The sequence below is a fragment of the Vicugna pacos genome, chromosome 6 (assembly GCF_048564905.1).
Source record: "Vicugna pacos chromosome 6, VicPac4, whole genome shotgun sequence".
Lineage (NCBI taxonomy): Eukaryota > Metazoa > Chordata > Mammalia > Artiodactyla > Camelidae > Vicugna > Vicugna pacos.
Genome location: NC_132992.1, coordinates 19952401 through 19970813, shown reverse-complemented (window position 1 = coordinate 19970813; position 18413 = coordinate 19952401). Strand labels below are relative to the sequence as shown.

Genomic DNA, 18413 nt, shown 5'->3' with positions numbered 1-18413 from the left:
AGGCATGCGCTCTACCACTGAGCTGTACCCTCCCACCTCCCCTTCCCCTGATTTTTATTTTTGGTAGTGTTCTTACCATTTTCCCCAAATGTTTTATTCTGAAATTTTTCAAATATGCAGAAAAGTTGAAAAATTAGTACAAAGAATAATCACACTTTTTATCAGTTAACATTTTGCCATATTTGCTATATCTCTCTGAATATTATGCTCTTTTATTATTTATTTATTTATTTATTTATTTATTTATTTATTTATTTGAAGTATAGTTGATTTACAATGTGCTAATGTCTGGTGTACAGCATATATATATATATATATATATATATATATATATATATATATATTCTTTTTCATTATAAGCCATTACAAGATATTGAATATAGTTCCCTGTGCTATACAGTAGGACATTATTGTTTATTTTATATATAATAGTATCTACAAATCCTGAACTCTCAATTTATCCTTCCCCACCCCCTTTACCCTGGTAACCATAAATTTGTCCGTGAGTCTGTCTGTTTTGTAAGTAAGTTCACTTGTATCTTTTTTTTTTTTAGATTCCATGTATAAGTGATATCATATGGTATTTTTTTCTCTTCCTGATGCACTTCACTTAGAATGATGATCTCTAGGTCCATCCATGTTGCTACAAATGGCATTATTTTATTCTTTTTTGTGGCTGAGTAGTATTCCATCATATATATACCACAACTTCTTTATCCAGTCATCTGTCAATGGACATTTCGGTTGCTTCCATGTCTTGGCTATTGTAAATAGTGCTGCTATGAACATTGGGGTACATGTATCTTTTAGAATTAGAGTTTCCTCTGGACATATGCCCAGTGGTGGCATTGCTGGATCATAGGGTAAGTCTGTTTTCAGTTTTTTAAGGAATCTCCTTACTGTTTTCCATAATGGCTACACCAAACTACATTTCCACCAATGGTGTAGGAGGGTTCCCTTTTCTCCAGCATTTATTGTTTATGGACTTTTGAATGATGGCCATTCTGACTGGTGTGAGGTGATACCTCATTGTGGTTTTGATTTGCATTTCTTTGATAATTATCAATATTGAGCATTTTTTCATGTGCCTATTGGCCATTTGTATGTCTTCATTGGAGAAATGTTTGTTTAGGTCTTCTGCCCATTTTTGGATTGGGTTTTTTTTTTTTATTGAGTTGTATGAGCTGTTTGTATATTCTGGAAATTAAGCCCTTGTCTGTCACATCCTTTGCAAATATTTTCTCCCATTCTATAAGTTGTCTTTTTGTTTTATTTATGGTTTCCTCTGCTGTACAAAAGCTTATAAGTTTAATTAGATCCCATTTGTTTATTTTTGCTTTTATTTCTATTGGCTGAGTAGATGGTTTAGGAGAACATTGCTAAGATTTATGTCAGGTAATGTTTTGTCTGTGTTCTCTTCTAGGAGGTTTATGGTGTCTTGTCTTATGTTTAAGTCTTTAAGCCATTTGGAGTTTATTTTTGGGTCTGGTGTGAGGGAATATTCTAACTTCATTGATTTACATGCTGCTGTCCAGTTTTCCCAACACCATTTGCTGAAGAGACTGCCTTTTCTCCATTGTATGTTCTTGCCTCCTTTGTCGAAGATTTATTGACCATAGGTGTGTAGATTTGTTTCTGGGCTCTCTATTCTGACCCATTGATCCATATGACTGGTTTTTGTGCCATACCATCCTGTTATATCATTATCATTCCTAGGAAAATTAACATTAATTCAGTCCTGTCACCTAACTTAAAATCCATTTCTATTTCCTCTAATTGTCCTTTATAACTGTATTTTTAAGTCCAGAATCCAAGTTTCACTTGCTGCATTTGGTTGTTAGGTTGTTGTACCGAGTACGTGATGGATATGTGGTCATGAAAGTGACTCCCAAGGAGCTTGTGTAGTAGGATTGCTGTCTCTGCAGAGCTTGATCTGGATAAGATTCTCTTGGATGTGGACTTTGAACTGTTAAAATTTGAACTACAGTAATGACATTTTCATATAATTTAAGTGTTTAGGAAGTCATATGGTCATTGCCCATTCACTATGTGGTAGGTGTTGTGCTGGCCTCAAGGATCTGACGTGGGAAAGGGAGACGCACCTGTGAACAGATCCAAGCAGTACAGTGACAATAAAGCAAGGACAGAAACAAGCACATGGTACAAAGGAAGGCTCCCCCAGGAAGATGGATTCCTGAAAGCCTGGTTTCTTCAAAAAACAATAATTAGAAGTCAGCAAGGCAGTTGAACTAGAGGCAAATTTACCAAGGCAAAGAGGGCTAAAATCTCACATCTTCTGTAAACTTGGAGTGGTTTAGTACGTGGAATTTAATATTGGCGTTAAGGTGGGGTGGGTGAAATGTGTAGGCCCTTTTATGCTAGTATCTTCTAGGCACAAAGGAACCAGAAATGGGTTTGAAGATGGAGAAGGAGATAATACAGTTTCCTTAATGGAGTGTTGGCTATATCAGCTAGAGGTGGGGTGCGCACCAGAAGGAACTTTGGTTGGAGGCCAGAGACCAGCTGCTGCCAGTGGTCCAAGGTACAGGTGAGTGCCTTAACTAACCAAGGCAGTGGCAGAGGGAATGGGAAGAAACATGATTGACGAGAAGACCTCAAGGCTTATTGGATGTTCCTAGGGGAGGTCCGAAATGACTCCCAAACTTCTCACCCAGGTAGCTGGGTGGGTGGTGGTGCCAAGACAGGGAACACAGGAGGGAGGAAATGGAATGTTCACGGGAGGGGGAGGTAAGGGATGAGTTAGCCTTTGAAATTGTCCACTGGAGAGCCCAGGGAGCTGTCTATGCGGATGACTTCTGGAAAACTGCAAAGAGGTGTGAGCTGGAGACAGTTCAAGGGATGTAAAAGCCAGGGCATGGGCGAAGCTGCCTGCAGAGGGCAGAGGGCATCTAAAGTGATATAAAGACTGAACAGAGAGGAATGTTATCATGGAGGATGGGTTTGGTCCCAGACGGGAACTGAGAGAAATAGTTTCGGAAGGAGAACCAGGAGATGCCTCATGGAGCCCGGGGAAGGAGTGCCCTTCCCTTGTTGGTTCCAGTTTGTTCCAGATATTGTTCCAGCTTGCAATTTAGCTAAAGCCCAGAGTCCTTTCAACTTTCTGGCCTTGAGCCTGAAACAAACACCTATAATTCTTTCATAAAAATAAGATGTGAATACTCGTTCATAAAAAAAAAGACGTAAAATAAGCTTCCTGAATAAAAAAAAAGTCACACTGTATCACTTAAAACTGGAGTGAGGTCTAATTAAATATTCACCATTATTTTTTATTTTCTTGGGGAAATTCTCTGGCATTTTAGTGCAGACTTTGTGGTAGAGAATGAAATGACAGGCTCTGGAATCAGACCACTCTGCCACTTACTACTTATGTTGCTTTGTACCTCAGACTCCTGGTCTATGAAATTGGGTTGATTTGTACCTGCTCAGGTTAGGTGTGAAGATGATGTGGGATAATAGAGCATCTAACATGGTGTTTAACATGTACTAGTTGGTCAATAAGTATTCCCTTCTCTCTTTTAAAAAAAATGATTATCACTGTAAACTGGAAAGCTCTTCATGTGTTTAAAAATTGTATTCTTTCATGAGTGAGAACGTTGCCTGTTTGGAATTCACACATACCTACTTCTGGTAATTGGCGCACCTTTGGTTCACAACGCCCAAGTTACAAACCTTTGCCAGAGCACGGACACACCCAAAGATAAATGCAACTCACCTTTACTCTCACCTACACAACACCTGCCTAAAGATAAGAATCCCTGCCTATATGCCTACAGAGTTGATCTTACATCTAGAAAAGACATAATAACAAAAATAACTATTTGTATGTAGGCTATAAAAATATGTCCTTAGAAGCAACTGTCTATATGTAGTAATCACTACATTCCACAAGCACATCACATATTCCAAAATGACGGTACGTGGTTTGAACAAGGAAGGGAGGTGAAGTTGAGTGCCTGTACCTAAGAGAGTTATAGGAATTGGGTGGTTTTTCTGGTAATTATCCCTTATAATAGCTTCCCCCCCATGCATACAACGTTGTCTCAGGCAATTATGTAATTTCTCCCTAGAAACTAAGGCTTAGTTTCTCTTTTTGTTCTGGTAGTGTTTTACTACATCATTTGCCTCTGTGCATCTGTGCCTCTGTGCAATTTTCAAATGAAAATTAGAATAAGGAAAACCCCCAATTTTATAACTCCTGCCGACACGCTAAAACCGACCTGCTCATTCACCTGGTATGACTTATAATACATGTGTAATCGGATACTGCTTATTTGGAGAGAGGCTATTCTGTTTAAAAAATTAAACTCGATTTTTTGGGTATTTACGTCAAGTAATACACGTGATTGTTCCTTTTCTCAGCTGTGTGTAATCATGAAATTGATACTGTTCTCTTGGTGTTTGTTAAAGTTGTATTGCTTCAGGAAAGGTAACCTCACATTATTTTATAATGCTTTTGCTTATCTGAATTCTCCTTTATCAACATTAACGAGAAGGGGATTCATACCACAAGGCAAATGGGACCTATTGTTTGCTTATTATTTTGCAGACAAGTTCATTGAGTCAACCACTGAACATTTCTCAAATTTTGTTTCAGATTTTTTTTTGAAGAACCACCATTTACTTTTTAAATTATTTTTTAAATTGAGGTATAGTTTAGATATAATAAACTGAGCAAGTCTTAATGATTCAGTTAGAAGAGTTTTAAAAATTATCTGCACTCATGAAACCATCATGCAAAACAACCTATTGAACATTTCTAACCCCCCACAGGGTACTCTTGTGGTACAGTTAACTTTTTAAATTTAAACTCACCAAACTATACACTTAAACAGGGTGAATTTTATGGTATGTGAATTACATCATCCAAAAAAAAATCTGCTCCACATTTATTTTCTATCTCACCTTAAGAAATAACAGAGGCTGGCATAATTTTTCCACCACATGGAGTAATCTCCCCACACCTATATATGTCATTTTACTTGCTTTCTTTTCTGAAAACAGGAAATTGGAAGGTACTGAAGATTGTAAGAAACACACCAACAAGACCAAATGGGCCAGGACTTGTAGATGAGTCTGTCCCTGCAGTGATAACAAATAGGCTTCCCCAGGCTCCAGTGTGGAGAGACCTGGGAGCAAGTCCGGACACCGGGTTTACTTAGTGTCTTTGTCATGCAGATATTACCACCCACAGAGGAAGGGCCTGGGCAGAATACAAGGGTTACCATAGCAACCACACCAACCACGCCGTCAGTCCTCTCCAGGGCAAGGCTATAACCGAGTGAGGGAGGAGAAGGTACTGTTGACTTTACAGCAAGATTAGTCTACGCTTGGCCAGCTCCTCTGCCTCCGGGGGTGTCAGAGCCTGCCCAGAGAGCAGGGATCCCTCCATGTCCCCAAACCAAGTCCTCCCAAAACGACACTGGGAATCTGGCTGGTTCTTTCCGTAGAAATGCTGTTCTCACATTTGAACTGTGCGTCAGAATCTCCTGAAAGGCACATTAAAATGTGACTTGCTGGGCCCCAAACCCAAAGTGTGTGCTCTGGTAGTTCTGGGGTGGGACCGAAGTATTTGGGTTTCTAAGGAGTTCCCAGGTGAGGCTGAGGCCGCTGGTCTGGGGACCACACTTCGAGAACCGCTGTGCTGCAGCTCCCTGCTCATTTGAAACACTTGGTAATCAGTGGGGGATTCTCACCCAGCCGTAATGTCGATCAGTCCTGAAATGTCCCTTAAACTCTTGCTATCAGGAGAGCCGGGAGGGCCAGGTGGGGCGTGGAGACTCAAGGTGAGGGTGCCTCTCCCTCTTCCTGGCCAGGCTGCCCTGGCTGCCTGTTCCATCAAACGGATCCCAACACCCTAACCTGAAGAGGGCTGGAGTAATCAGGCGTGGGGCTCCATACAGATAGATGCATTTGGGAACATCTTCATTTCTCTGTAGAGATGACACTAGCTGACCACCCATGCCGGGACAGACGGCAGTGGTTCTGCCAGTAACGGTCAAATCTTACATTAATTCAGCTTCATGGTGGACACAGTGGGTGGACACAGCGGGCAAGCAGACAGGTCAGCACCTGACTCCAGGCTCTGCCAGTCAAGAGCTGGGTGACCTGGGTGTTTCCTAGCTCCTGAGCACCTTGCTTTGCAAAGGGGGATTCATCTTGGGGAGAAACCTGCACTAAATGGTAGTAGGCTAGTATTTAGAAATGTCTTCACTGAGCTATCTCATCCCTCATTATTTCCTTGTAGTTCTTCTTGCCCACATTAAGCCAGGAGCTCCTTGCCTTTGGGTGAGAACTGAGATGCAAAAGCTGCCCTACTCCAAGTGCAGTGGCGTGAATTGGCAGCACCCGCATCCCCGGGGAGCCATGCAGACCCTGGGACTGCTCCCCAGACGTACTGAAACTCAGTCTCTGTCAGGGAGGCCCAGGATTCTGAGTTTCAACACACAGCCTTTTCAGGTTATTACACACAGCTAAAGTTTGAGAAGCTCTGGTCTAGAACAGAGATCAACACAGACACTTCAAAATCCATAGCTGAGACCACAGCCTGAGTGAAAGCCAGTAGGCATATGTATGCCGCATGTTGGGAGAGAACGGGTTTTCCTTTGGAGGACAAAGCTTGGGAAACTGAGCCCAGAGTTTATGTTCTAAGCCACAGCATCAGGAAGGTTTGGGGGTGATGGAGTAGCGCTTTCTACAGCCAAAAGGAAGAAGTTTGTTCAGCAGGAAGGAGAATGGATGGGAAGGAGATGAGATTAGATCTTAGAGGACTGCAGGGTTTTCAATCCCCTTCTCAAAGCCCCATGAGGCCCTGGCTTGAAAAGGCTTATTATGTTGGTCACACTCTCTCAGAAGCTCTAAGTAAGAGACAAGAGTTACAGTCAAGAGAAAAGTCAGGGCTGTGATAGAGCCACTAGCACCCCAAGTCACTGGGGGAGTAGAGATGGAAAGAAGACAGGAGAGAGAAAGGAGACCAGAGCAGAAAGCCAGGAAGAAGCAGAGGGCAGGGAGGCAGCACATGTCCGGAGCCTGCAGGATTACTGTTACCAGCTCAGAGCCCTGGGAAGGGGCGGGGCTCTTAGAGGCACAGCATCAGAGGGCACGGTCACCATCCACCTCTCACTGTTGACAGTTTGGTCTGTGCCTCATGTGGCTGGTCTGAGGGTCACTCCTCCTCCAGGCCTGCCCTAGACCTCTCCCTGAGTGGACCCCGGAGGGTTCCATCTGGGTGGTCCCCTGTGGACCTCTGGCTCCGGAGGAGCTGGCACTGAGAGGGGAAGGGGCTGGGAGGTGCCAGAGCTGCCCAGCCCCGTGGTGTTGGGCAATCTGGGTGCGTCCCCGAGGTTCCTGGAGAGCTGGCTCATTCCCTTTACTAAAAACAACCTGATCCGCACATGGGAGGTCAGTTTCAGTTTAAGCTGCTTTGCATAAACTAACAAAAAAAGTCTTTTTCCCCTTAACTGGAAAACTTACACCTAAAAGTTTGAGTATGGCACTGGGTGAGGGCTGTGTAGTCAGAGGTGCGGGTTTTCCTCTTGCTCTGAAGGACCTTGGAGGAAATGACTTGAGCAGGCAGTGTGTGCCGGTGCCTTGTTAAGCCGGCTTTGGAATGCGGTCCATAATGGATGGGTGGGTGGAACCTCTGCAAACCTCTTCCTCCAAGAAGCCTTCCCTGAGCCCCGGGCAGGCTTTCTTGCCGGCACTTCCATAGTCCTGTGGCCCTTTCCTTCAGTAATGTTCTCATAGTGTCATTTTATGTGCAATTGGGAAACTGATTAATTTCCACCCCCACATAACTAGAATGCCATGAGGAGCGATTTTTTTGCTTGTTATCGATCGCTAGCCACTGGCATGTGTGCCTGGTATGTAATTGGCACACATCACAGACATTTGTTGAATAAATGAATATTTAAAAACCTGGAGATTAGGTATGCTAGAGGTCAATTGTGGCACGGGTCTCTGCAAAAGGATTCGTCCCTGGGTTGAATCATTCAGAAAACACTCAAGGAGCATCTGCCATGTGCCGTGTAAAGGTGATGGGGGAGGGGGCTTTCACAAAAGTAAAGCAAACAGGGGCTCTGCCCTTAAAAATAAGCACAGGCTGGGGGTGAGGCCACCCTCCGCTGTGGCCCCTCTGGTGTCTTACCCGGTTGTTCGCAGTGTGAAGGAAGCCGTTTCCGCGTGGTCATGGTGCAGGGAAGCCACAGGGCACATCTCAGCCCCCCAGATTAGAAGAATAGACATGGCCATCCCAAGTGAGGGCCTTATGGTCAGAGAGCCCAAGACTCATCTAGATTTAGGGTCAGAGAGGCAGGACAGCTGTAGCCTGTGATGGTAAAAATACTGGCTCTGGTACTACAGAATGAATAGGAAAAAAAATGGCCTTTTTTATATCATCCTCTGTTACTGTTCATCGCTTTTTTAAGAGAAGCATAAAAGAGACATTTTCTTAATTTATTCAAGCATTGCAGAAATGACTACACTGTGCTGTACTATCAGAGAATTCCAGTAGAAAGAGGCCTGTAACTCTGTGCCTTCTTATGTTACCTTTATTATACAGCATAAAGAAATAGAACTTTTTCTTTTAATAACAAACCAGAAGGAGGGTATAGCTCAGTGGTAGAGCATGTGCCTAGCATGCACAAGGTCCTGGGTTCAATCCCCAGTGCCTCCATTAAAGATAGATAAATAAGCCTTATTACCTCCCTCCACCCAATAAAAGGTGAAATTATAAAAAAAAAAAGCTTGAAGAAAAAAATTTTAAAAGCAAATAAAGTGTTGCCATCATAAGACCATTCTTTAGTAAATTCATTTTAAAAGTAAAAAAAAAAAAAATCTCTCAGCACTGGGAGAGATCTCAGAGGTAGCCTAGTTTGCTCACCCTGGGCCCCCAGAGGTGAACCAGCTCTGCTGACTGAAGGACCATGTGATCTGGGAGAGCCCCATGCTCCCAGCATCTGAAAAGCTGGGAAGGGATGGCACCTGCCGCAAGCACTGAGGTGAGGACCCAATGAAATGATGCTCACAGCACCTCTGTGAGGGACGAGGGCTCAAGGCACTCAGCCAACGGGGGCGGTGTCCTGTGTGCCCTACACACATGTGCCCCGCTGCCAACCTCCATCCCACTGGCCCAGCTCTCTGTGCTCCTGATGGGGCTCTGAGGCAAGGTCAACGCTCCCCAGTGGGCAAGGGAGCTGAGGTCACTGTCTGCTCTCCATCCTTGTCCCTGAGTCACTGCCTGGGCCTGAGAAGGGGAACCCCAGCCTTGCTGGCTGCAGCCATGCCATCTGAGGATGGGTCTGGGGATCCTCACTGTCCCTTGGAGCCTGCAAGTGCCCAGGGTCCAGCATCTGTCCAGGGCAGCAGTCAGATGAGGAGCCAGGAGCCAGGAGCCCTCTCCCCGCTCTGCTGCCTCTGCCTCACAGAGCCTGCCTCCTGGGATCTGTGAGGTGTGTGGTGTTTTTCCAGTCCCTTCCAGCCCGTGACAGGTCCACAGCCCACAAGCTGCCCACCCAGGGTCCTCACATCAGCTGCCTTCACCGTGACCCATGGCTCATGGCTACTGGCTCCGTCATACCGAAAGCTGGCTGGCATCCAGGAGAACCCACGCCACCTCGGATGGAAACCATGGAATTTCCCCACTAAGGTGTCTGTGGCAACTCCAGTGCCACAGGAAGGTCACAGCTGGTGAGACATCAAGAGAATGTGAGGGAGGAAGCACCAGCCCTGTCCACACTGTCTGGGTCCCCTCCCAAGGTGACAGGAAAGCTCAGGGTCTCCACAGCCAGGACCCTGACCCCACCAGGGAGCATCTCTGCTGCAGGTAGTTCTCACCTCACGCACCTGACACCAGACTCCCCCACTCAGAGCAGGATTCTCAGCCCTGGGCACACTCCAGACCAAGCACAGCAGGACTTCTGGAGTGGGACCAGGTGGGCCTCAGTGCTTTTTATACTCTCCACATGTTTGCAGTGTGCAGACAAGGTTGAGGGCCACCACTTAAGGTAATAAAACACTTAAACCAGATCTTTCTTTGGGTGTGTGGGCTCTGAGTTTAAATCCTGCCTCCCTTACTTACTAGTTGTACTATTGCCAAGTCTTCCCACTTCTGAAAGCCTCAGTCTCCTCATCTGTAAAACTGAGGAGACTAATCAAAGTGCCTACCTTGTGGGACTAAATGTGATGACCTGCCTATGACAGCAGTGGTCACTCAGTGCCGGCCATTTCCTTATGAGTCATACTCTGCCTTGTCTGTACCTCCAAAATGTAAGCTCCTGTGCCTGCTCCAGCTTTGACTTCCCAGTACTTTGTCTGTACGGTGCTTTGCACACTGCCATACTCAATAGATATTTATTAAATAAATGAGTTGGAAGGGGATCCTTATGTAATGTTAGGACTTGCTTCCTAATTTAGCTCTGGACAGAGTCCATATATTGATTTTGTTTAGCCGTTTATTCTATTTTTTGAGTGTCTGCTATGTGCTGGGCTCCAAGAATTTGAAGATAAAGACACAGTTGCTGTCCCTGAGGTATTGAGACTCTGGTGGGGACGGAGATTCATGACCTTGTATTTTCTTTATTATCTATAAAGTTGGTACAGAAGCGCTCCAGGCACAAGGAAGAGGAGGAGGGAGAGGTGGAGGAGGAGGGAGACACCTGTGCAGAGGATGGGAGTTTTTTTTTCCTGGTCTTCTTTTAATATATATATATATTTAAGTTTATGTTTTTACTTTTCTCCTTAACGGAGGCACTGGGGCCTGAACCCGGGACCTTGTACATGCCAAGCACGTGCTCTACCACTGTGCTTTGCCCTCCATCCCTGGAGATGGTCCTTGAGGTTGGTCTTAACAATGAGGAGTTCGTCATAGGGAGAAGCAGGGAAAGGTGTTCACGGCAGAGGGAGCAGCACCTATAAGCCAGAGAGGCCCGGGGGACGGTGTGATGCAGGAAGGAGTGCGGGGTCCCCGGGGGTAGGAGATGAGGCCGGACCGGCAGGTTGTGGCCGGAATGGGGAAGGTTTGCGGGCTGGGCTAAGGCGCCGGGGCCCCAAGCTGTCAGGCGGGGGGAGTCCCGCGCGTTAGTGAGCCGGGAAGGTGAACGGGGCACACCTGTGCCGAGTTTCCTTCTTTAAGGCGGTCAGGCAGCCACTCCTCACCCAGGTGAGTCCTGCCTCGGAGACAGCGCGCAGCCCCTTCGCCGGGCCCCTGTCTGGGAGAGCCCGTCAGGCTGGGCCAAGCTTTGCCCTGACGCGGGGCGGGCAGAGCCGCCGAGGAAGGAGGTGGGTGCGGGGGAGGGGCCGGGGGCGGCGGTGACTCCTGGCAGTTTCGTCTGTCGGAGCCCTAACTTCCGGGTTCAACTGGCTGGGAAAGCTGGGACAAGCCACCCCGCACAGGCCGGCAGCGGGGCTCAGCAAAGGGGCGCCAGGCTGGGAGAGGCCCAGCCGGCGGCCTTTCCTGTTTGTTTGTTCTGAAGCCAGCTGCCCTCACCTACCCGCGCACTTCATTCCCTCTCGGGACCTCGGCTCCCCCAGCTGTGAAGGGGAGGGCGCGGACCAGGTGATCTTCCAACGCCACGATTCCAAGGTGGGGGGAGGCTGGGGGAGCAGCCTGGGGACTCTGTGGCTAAGATGCTGGGGGCGGGGGGCTCCCAGACAGCACAGAGCCTCTTCTAGAGGGGACCAAGGCTCTTCAGAGAGGGTGAGTGACAAGGCTCGCCTCCCTACCCGACCTCTGCTGCTTCTGGGCCTGCCCGCAGCTGCAAGGCCCAGGCAGACACGGGGACTCCGGAGGTGGGCAGTGGATGTGGTCCCCAAGGCCCAGCGGGAGCCCAGCCGGTCGGCGCTAGGATGTGGGGAGGAGGGGAGGGTCCAGCAGCTCCCGCCCCCTTGGGGTTCCCCTCCTCCCTTCCCTGCCCACAGGAGCTAAGTCCAGGGGCAGACACTGGGCCCCGGGGGCAGGGTGGTGGGTGACAGCAGGAATTCAGTGGGGCTCCGGGGCTGAGAGCCCGTGGGAAAGATGGGGACCCCCCTGCCCCCTCGCCCCCCTGCAAAGAAAGCCAGATTGATGGCAGGCGCCCCTCATCCTATAGCCACCTCTCCCTCCGCGACTCACCCCTCTTCACTAAGTCACAGTCACACTAAAAGTTCTTGGCTTCACAAGCATCTTGCTTTAAGAAATATTTCTGTTACCTTGGTTAGCACTCAGCTCCAGCGTTTCCTGATACGTGAAATCAATGTAAATAGTCTTACAATTAAAAGTTTTTTAATGCAAATACTCACACGTGGCTCAAGAGGAACTAGCAGTCATTCACAGGAGCCCTGTGCTCGGCCTGGAGGACACAGGGCCTTACTCAGCGTCCTTGGGGCTGAGAGCCACCTTGGAACCACAGGGAGGTTCAGAGAAGATTCCTGAGAATAGAGAACCTTGATCTGAGGCGGAAGTGGGAGGGGTTGGGGGTAGCCGTACAAAGATCTCCAACTGAAGGAGAGGCGACATCTTGGCATCTGGGGAGACAGAACCACCAGAACAGCCTAGGCAGGGCCAGGAGGCAGGCACTGCCAGGAGTTGTGGTCAAAGCAGGGAGTTGAGGAGGAAATGTTCTGTTTCCTGCACTCATCACAATGATAAGCATTTGTGCAAGTGTCTAATATCTGTATCCCCTGCTAGGCCACAGGCTCCAGGAGAGGAAGTGGTGGGCACCATGTCCTCTCAGGACTCTGGTGCCCCACACAATGCCTGCTGCCCAGTAATTGTTCAATTAAATTGGTGTTAAGTGAACAAGTAAATGAGAAATGATCCTAGTGTTAATGTGGGTTTGATCAGAAAGGGCGGAGAAGCCAAGCTAACGAGAGGCTGGACATTATCTTAAGCGCAATAGGGAGCCACTAAAGGTTTACATAAGGGAATGACCCGGTCAGCTTTGTGCTCCAGGAATCCCCTTTTGGCTTTGATCTGGAGACAGAGTCCACGTGGCAGAGGGTGGTGACCCAAACTCAAGCTGAGGTTGTGGAGGAGAGGGGATGTGCTCCAGGGACCTGGGGAGTGACTAGACGTGAGAAGTGAGGGATACTGAGGCAGCAAGGGGGGTGCCAGATGTCTAGGTTTGGCAGGTTTACCACCAGGGTCCAGTAGGACCAAGTGCACATCCTGTGTTGTCCTTACCTTGGGGCACTGTTACAATTTATTGTATCTTTATGTGACTTTCCCCTAAGAAGTCCCTGAGCCCTGGAAGACCAGAACTGGGCCCTGCTCGCCTCTGCATCCCTCGTACCTGGTACCCTGCTGGGCCCGGCACTGCTCAGTGGGTGTTTAATGGGTGAAATTTTGATTAGAAGTTGTATATGCAACTTTAAGGGTAGGTGATATTTTTAATATGTGCACTGTTACAGGCATCTTTCAAAATGTGGGGCACATGAAAGAAAAAGTCATTTAAGTTTGGGAAGCAGTGGTCAGAGGCCAGGGAGGCAGGGTGGGGGAGGAGGAGGGGTTTGGAGAGATGGAGGGGGCTCCCCTGAGCTGTGAGGGTTGCTGGACCAAGGAGGCCATCTTGGTTTGGCACCTTCCTGAGTTGGGAACCTGTGGGGAGCAGCAGGTTTGGAGGACTAGGTGAGGAGTTCGGGTGCCTGTGGGACAACCAGCTCGATGTAGCAATAGGGGTGTTTCCAGCAATAGAAGGCTTTGGATGCCTTGGGGGTGACTGTATGGTAAGAGGTGGTCAGGGGTGCCCTGGGGAAATTTTAAGGAGGGTGCTGACAAGTGAGTCAGGGAGTCAGGGAGGATGGAGAAGCCCCAGAAGCTGCCACATCAGGACTGGGAGCAGGTGACTTCCTGTCTGTTTCCTCCAGCCTCCCCATCATTACCCCATCATTCTAGCCTAGGACAGGCACCAGCTCTGCAGGCCTTCACCAAAACCCCAGCTCCACGGGGCTCAACTTCTGTGTCTTCTGGGCTCATCTCCCTTTTGTGGCCACAAGGATGCCACATTCTGTGCTTCTCTTCTGTCTTCTCCAGGCCCGCCTCCTGGGCTGCTACCCTTTCTTCCACTCTGTCGCTTAACGTATTTCATTTCTACTCATCACCCTCCTCACATCCCAGGCTTTTCTCCCCTGAGTTCCTCCAGATAGTCCTGCCCACCTGCCAGTGAGCCAGGCTCTCCCCTTCTGTGTTCCAGGGGAGCCAAGGGTGTTTCCCAGTGTCTTTCCGCTTCCTCCCCTCCCTTCCTCCCTGTCTGCCTGACAAAAGGTCAGAGCAGGCAGCAGCAGGCAGAAAACCCAGGGCTGGCCGTCCTCCCAGCCCCCACACATCCAGGTCCCCAGAGCTGTGGGCAAGATACAGGGGTGCGCTGGCAACTGTGTAACAGGCACTTGGGGTAAAAAGCTCTGATTGGTTGCATTTATTGATTTCTCGAATACAGAAATGGGAGGAGGTGGGCAGCAGCACACTGTGGTTGATACTCCCAGTAAGCAGGCACAGGAGGCGTGGACAGCCTCAAAAGCGTGTGTCATTACAAAATGCAGTAAAACAATCAGGAAGTTTTAAGTATTTGTTGCTTTTTAAAAATATAACTTATTCTCTAGAGAGGCTATAATCTAATTGGTAAAATAATGATCATTTAACAACTGGTTTGCAAAATTCCTGAAAATTTAACAAGTAGCTCTTACAGGCAGTACAAACCAACTCCAGCAAACCACTGAATGCTACTTGGGCCAGGGGGATAGGGGGAGACTCCAAGCCCCAAACTTTACGGGACAACGTTGACACTAATGTGCGTTCTTGCCTGGCATCCTCTCCCACCCGGGCTGTGGGTGCCATCAGTGTGGGAGGCAGGAGACAGGCAATTAGCCTAAACATCCCCCTTTAGAGACAGACCCAAGAGGAGCGGAGCCTGGTCCTGGGCACCCCTCCCACCCACGGGCGTGCACTTTCTTGTTCCACCCAGTCCCCAGCCTCTGGACACCTACCCTGGCAGCCCCCAGAGCCAGGAGTTTTGAGTGATGCAAGGTCCTTTGCCTTTGCAAGTGTGAAATCCTGGGAGGGTTGGAACTTCCACATTGCTCAGAAAGCCGGCTTGCTCAATCATCCCCAGTGAAGAAAACAAAAGAGAAAAAGCCTTTCTTTCTGTGCGTCTCTTTATGTCCATGGGCTGTAAGGCAGGTATTGCTGGGTCTGAATAGATGTGGGACAGAGAGAGTTTCAGGGGTGCAACCCAACCTGCAGGCATTTCTGAATGGTGAGAATGAAAAGTACCAGTGAGTTCATTCAACTTTGTAAATGTGCCAGGCTTTGCTTCAAGTCTCAGGGACATCAGAGGTGGTGACACCCACAGTGCTGGAAATCTTGTCTTGGCTGTCCCAGGAAATAAGCTGAGTCTCTGGCTTGATATTCCTGTGTTCTGGCCAATGACCATTGTGAAGGCTGGAGAGAAGGGGTCACCTCACCACATCCCAAATATGCCTCGGGCCCTGGTTTTTGTCTTCCCGTCCACTAAACGTCCTCATAATTCCCCTTGCTCATAATCACTGCCCATCACAAGCCAACCCATCACACCTGCCCCGTCAAGCTCCCTATTGGAATTGCACCTCTATTCCACATTCTCCCCTGGGGTTTTTTCCTTTGAGGGTGGGTTTTATGCGCTCTGAGTTCTAAGCTCAGGAAGGCCAGGACTTTGTCATTCATTCATTTATTCATTCAGTGGGGAGCAGGGCTGGGGAGGAGGAAGGAGGCTGGAAGGTCTGTCCACAACAGAGTTAGGGGTCAGCTCAGGGGAGCCTGCACCCTGAGAGGAGACGGAAGGAGAGGCAGAGGGAGACAGGCTTTCCACCAGGTCTTTGAGGCCCACCAAGTCAGTTTTAGGCAATCACAGGAAATCATTAATAAAAACAAAACTGAGAAGAGCAATCAGGGAAAGAAAGTAGTAAAATTCTCCCCTTGACCTTGCTCCTCTCCCCTCTCAAACCTTGTGCTCATGGGCACCTGCCTTCTGTAAACAGCGGAACAGAGCAACCGTGTCCACGTGCCACGCATCGTAGTTAATTCTGTTTTCATCTTCCTGCAGGTCACTCTCAGGCTGTTTCCACGGATTTCAATTGGTGCCCCGCCCACCTCAGGGCCTCCTCGTCTCATCGTCTTTCCTGCCTTGTGGTAAAGACCTTTTTATTCATTTATTATGAGCAAAAGATATTAATGTGTTGTTCTCACCAGCACCCCCCCCCCAGTTCTAGCTGTGTTTCATTTAGCTGTGTAGTGGTTTAAAGTTTTGATTTCTCACTTTGCTTGTAAAATCTTTTGAGAGAATCAGGCACAGCCAATGGAAGGCTCAGGCGCAAGGCTAGGTCGCCATCTACTGGTCATATCTGAGTATGACAAAACAAACTGAACTTGCATTGTCTCTGTTTTGTAAGGATGAAAATGAGTTGACTTAAAAGTTTAAAATGGAAAACGTGTGTGCAACAACACATGCAACTGTCAAAGAATTTGTGCCAGAATCTGTAAATAACTGTTACAAGTTAATATAAAAATATTTCAATAGAAAAATGAGCATAAGACTTAAAGGGGCACTTTGTAAAAGAGGATATCCAATGGACAATGAACTTACAAAAGATGGTCAACGTTTCGTCCTTAGAGACTCTTGGGAGAGGAGGAGAGGTGGAGGAAGGCCCAGATACAGTGGAAGCCTAAATACTTCTAGCAAACCACTGTTCTAGGTAATTCAGATTTTATTCACTAGGGGGAGCACTTTCACTTCACTTTAATTTGCATCAGGAAGATTCAAATTAAAACCACAGTGAGGTACCACCACTTAACCTCCAAAATCGCTAAAATTAAAAGACTGCCAATGCCAAGTTGGCAAAAATATGGGGCCATGGGTATCCGCATACACTGCTGTGGGGAGTGCAAACCAATACAATTTTGAAAAACTGTTCTGCATTATCTAAAGAAAGTTGAGTTGAACAAAGACTTACTCTATAACATAGCAACCTGACTCCTTGGTACATACCCAGCAAAAATGTGTACACATACACACTAAGAGGTATACAGGATTGGTAACAGCATAATTGTAAAAAGCCAAACAATTCAAACATCCATAAAAAATAGGCTGGATAAGTAAATTGTAGTATATGAATATAATAGAATACCTAACAGCAAAAAAACCAACCAACCAAACAAACAAAAAACACAAGCAAACAAACAAAAAAACCCCTGCAGCAACAGCCTAAATGCATTTTACAAGCATAATGTTGAGTGAAAGAAGTAAGACATAAAATAATGCCTACTGTGTGATAATGATTATGCCAAGGTCAAAACCAGGCAGATCATTTTATAGCGTTAGGTATAAGATAATGGAGCGAGAGATGGAGGCAGAAATTGGGACTGGGCTGGGCGGTTGATGTGATATTTCTTGACCTGGGTAGTTACGTGGATGTGTTCACCTTGTGATCATTTATGTTTGATTTAAGCTCTTAAAATACATTTAACACTTCAGTTACAAAGTTAAAAAATAAAAACGTTAAAGATGGAATGGTAGAGTGGGATTCCTAACCAGGAGAATATAGGCAACAGTGTGGACAGAAAGTATCAGAAACTCAGGAAAGGAGAAAAGCAGGTGTTGGTTGCAAAAAGTCTTCAGGTAATTCAGATTCTTTCTTTCCACTAAGGAGTCTGCGTACCCCCACCACCTCTCTCTGCCTTCCTTCCGCCTCAGAATTCTTGCCCTATGCAAACATTTTGTTTTGGCTTTTTTCCCTTGAATTTTTTCTGCAGGGAATAATTTGGTCAAAACGTACAGCTATTTTAATGTCTTGTTTGATAAACTTTGCCAGATTGTCCTCCAGGAAGACTCTACCAATCTATAGCATCTCTAGAATGTCCCAAGGTGTGTGTTTCCTCAAAGTCTTCCAACAGTAAACTTTAAAACAGGATTTTAAGAGCTTGTTGATCGAACATTTGCAAATGGTCTGGAAGTGGACTAATTTACACTTCCTTAATTATTAGTGAAACAAAATATTTTCCTTTAAATGCTTGACCATAATTCCTTCTTATGCACACTGCCTGGTCAGTGTGTTCTTTGCCTGTTTAGGAGTCTGCTTTCTTTATGAGTCTGTATTTGGTCTTTATATATTTTATTAGTAAATTTTTGTCTGTCACAGTTGTCACAGTTTCTCTCATTCTAATGGTTATTTTTTTATCTTAATTTTTATTATTTTTGTTGTAAATATACTTGAATGCTCCTGTGGTTACACTTTTCCATTTTTCACTCTATTTTTCAAATTACTCCAATAGTAGGTTTTATATATATATTTTTTCCTAAATTAAGATAAATATATATTTCTTCTAAGCAATGTTTTCCAAACCAGTTTCCTCTTATCTCTTTGGATGTTAGTGCATTTTCTGAAGGGGT

At 46.7% G+C, this 18413-nt stretch overlaps 1 long non-coding RNA gene and 1 other non-coding gene across 2 annotated transcripts in view; both read left to right on the top strand.

Moving 5' to 3' along the window:
• The first annotated feature begins 8619 nt into the window (after positions 1 to 8619).
• TRNAA-AGC (transfer RNA alanine (anticodon AGC)) lies at positions 8620 to 8692 on the top strand. The gene has a single exon. It is a non-coding gene; the product is annotated as a tRNA-Ala (tRNA).
• Positions 8693 to 11386: 2694 nt separating this feature from the next.
• LOC140696804 (uncharacterized) overlaps positions 11387 to 18413 on the top strand; it is a 33584-nt gene continuing 26557 nt past the window's right edge. Inside the window, exons 1-2 of the long non-coding RNA XR_012073335.1 lie at positions 11387 to 11572; positions 16071 to 16156. This is a non-coding gene — a long non-coding RNA (uncharacterized lncRNA). The remainder of the gene's footprint in view (positions 11573 to 16070; positions 16157 to 18413) is intronic.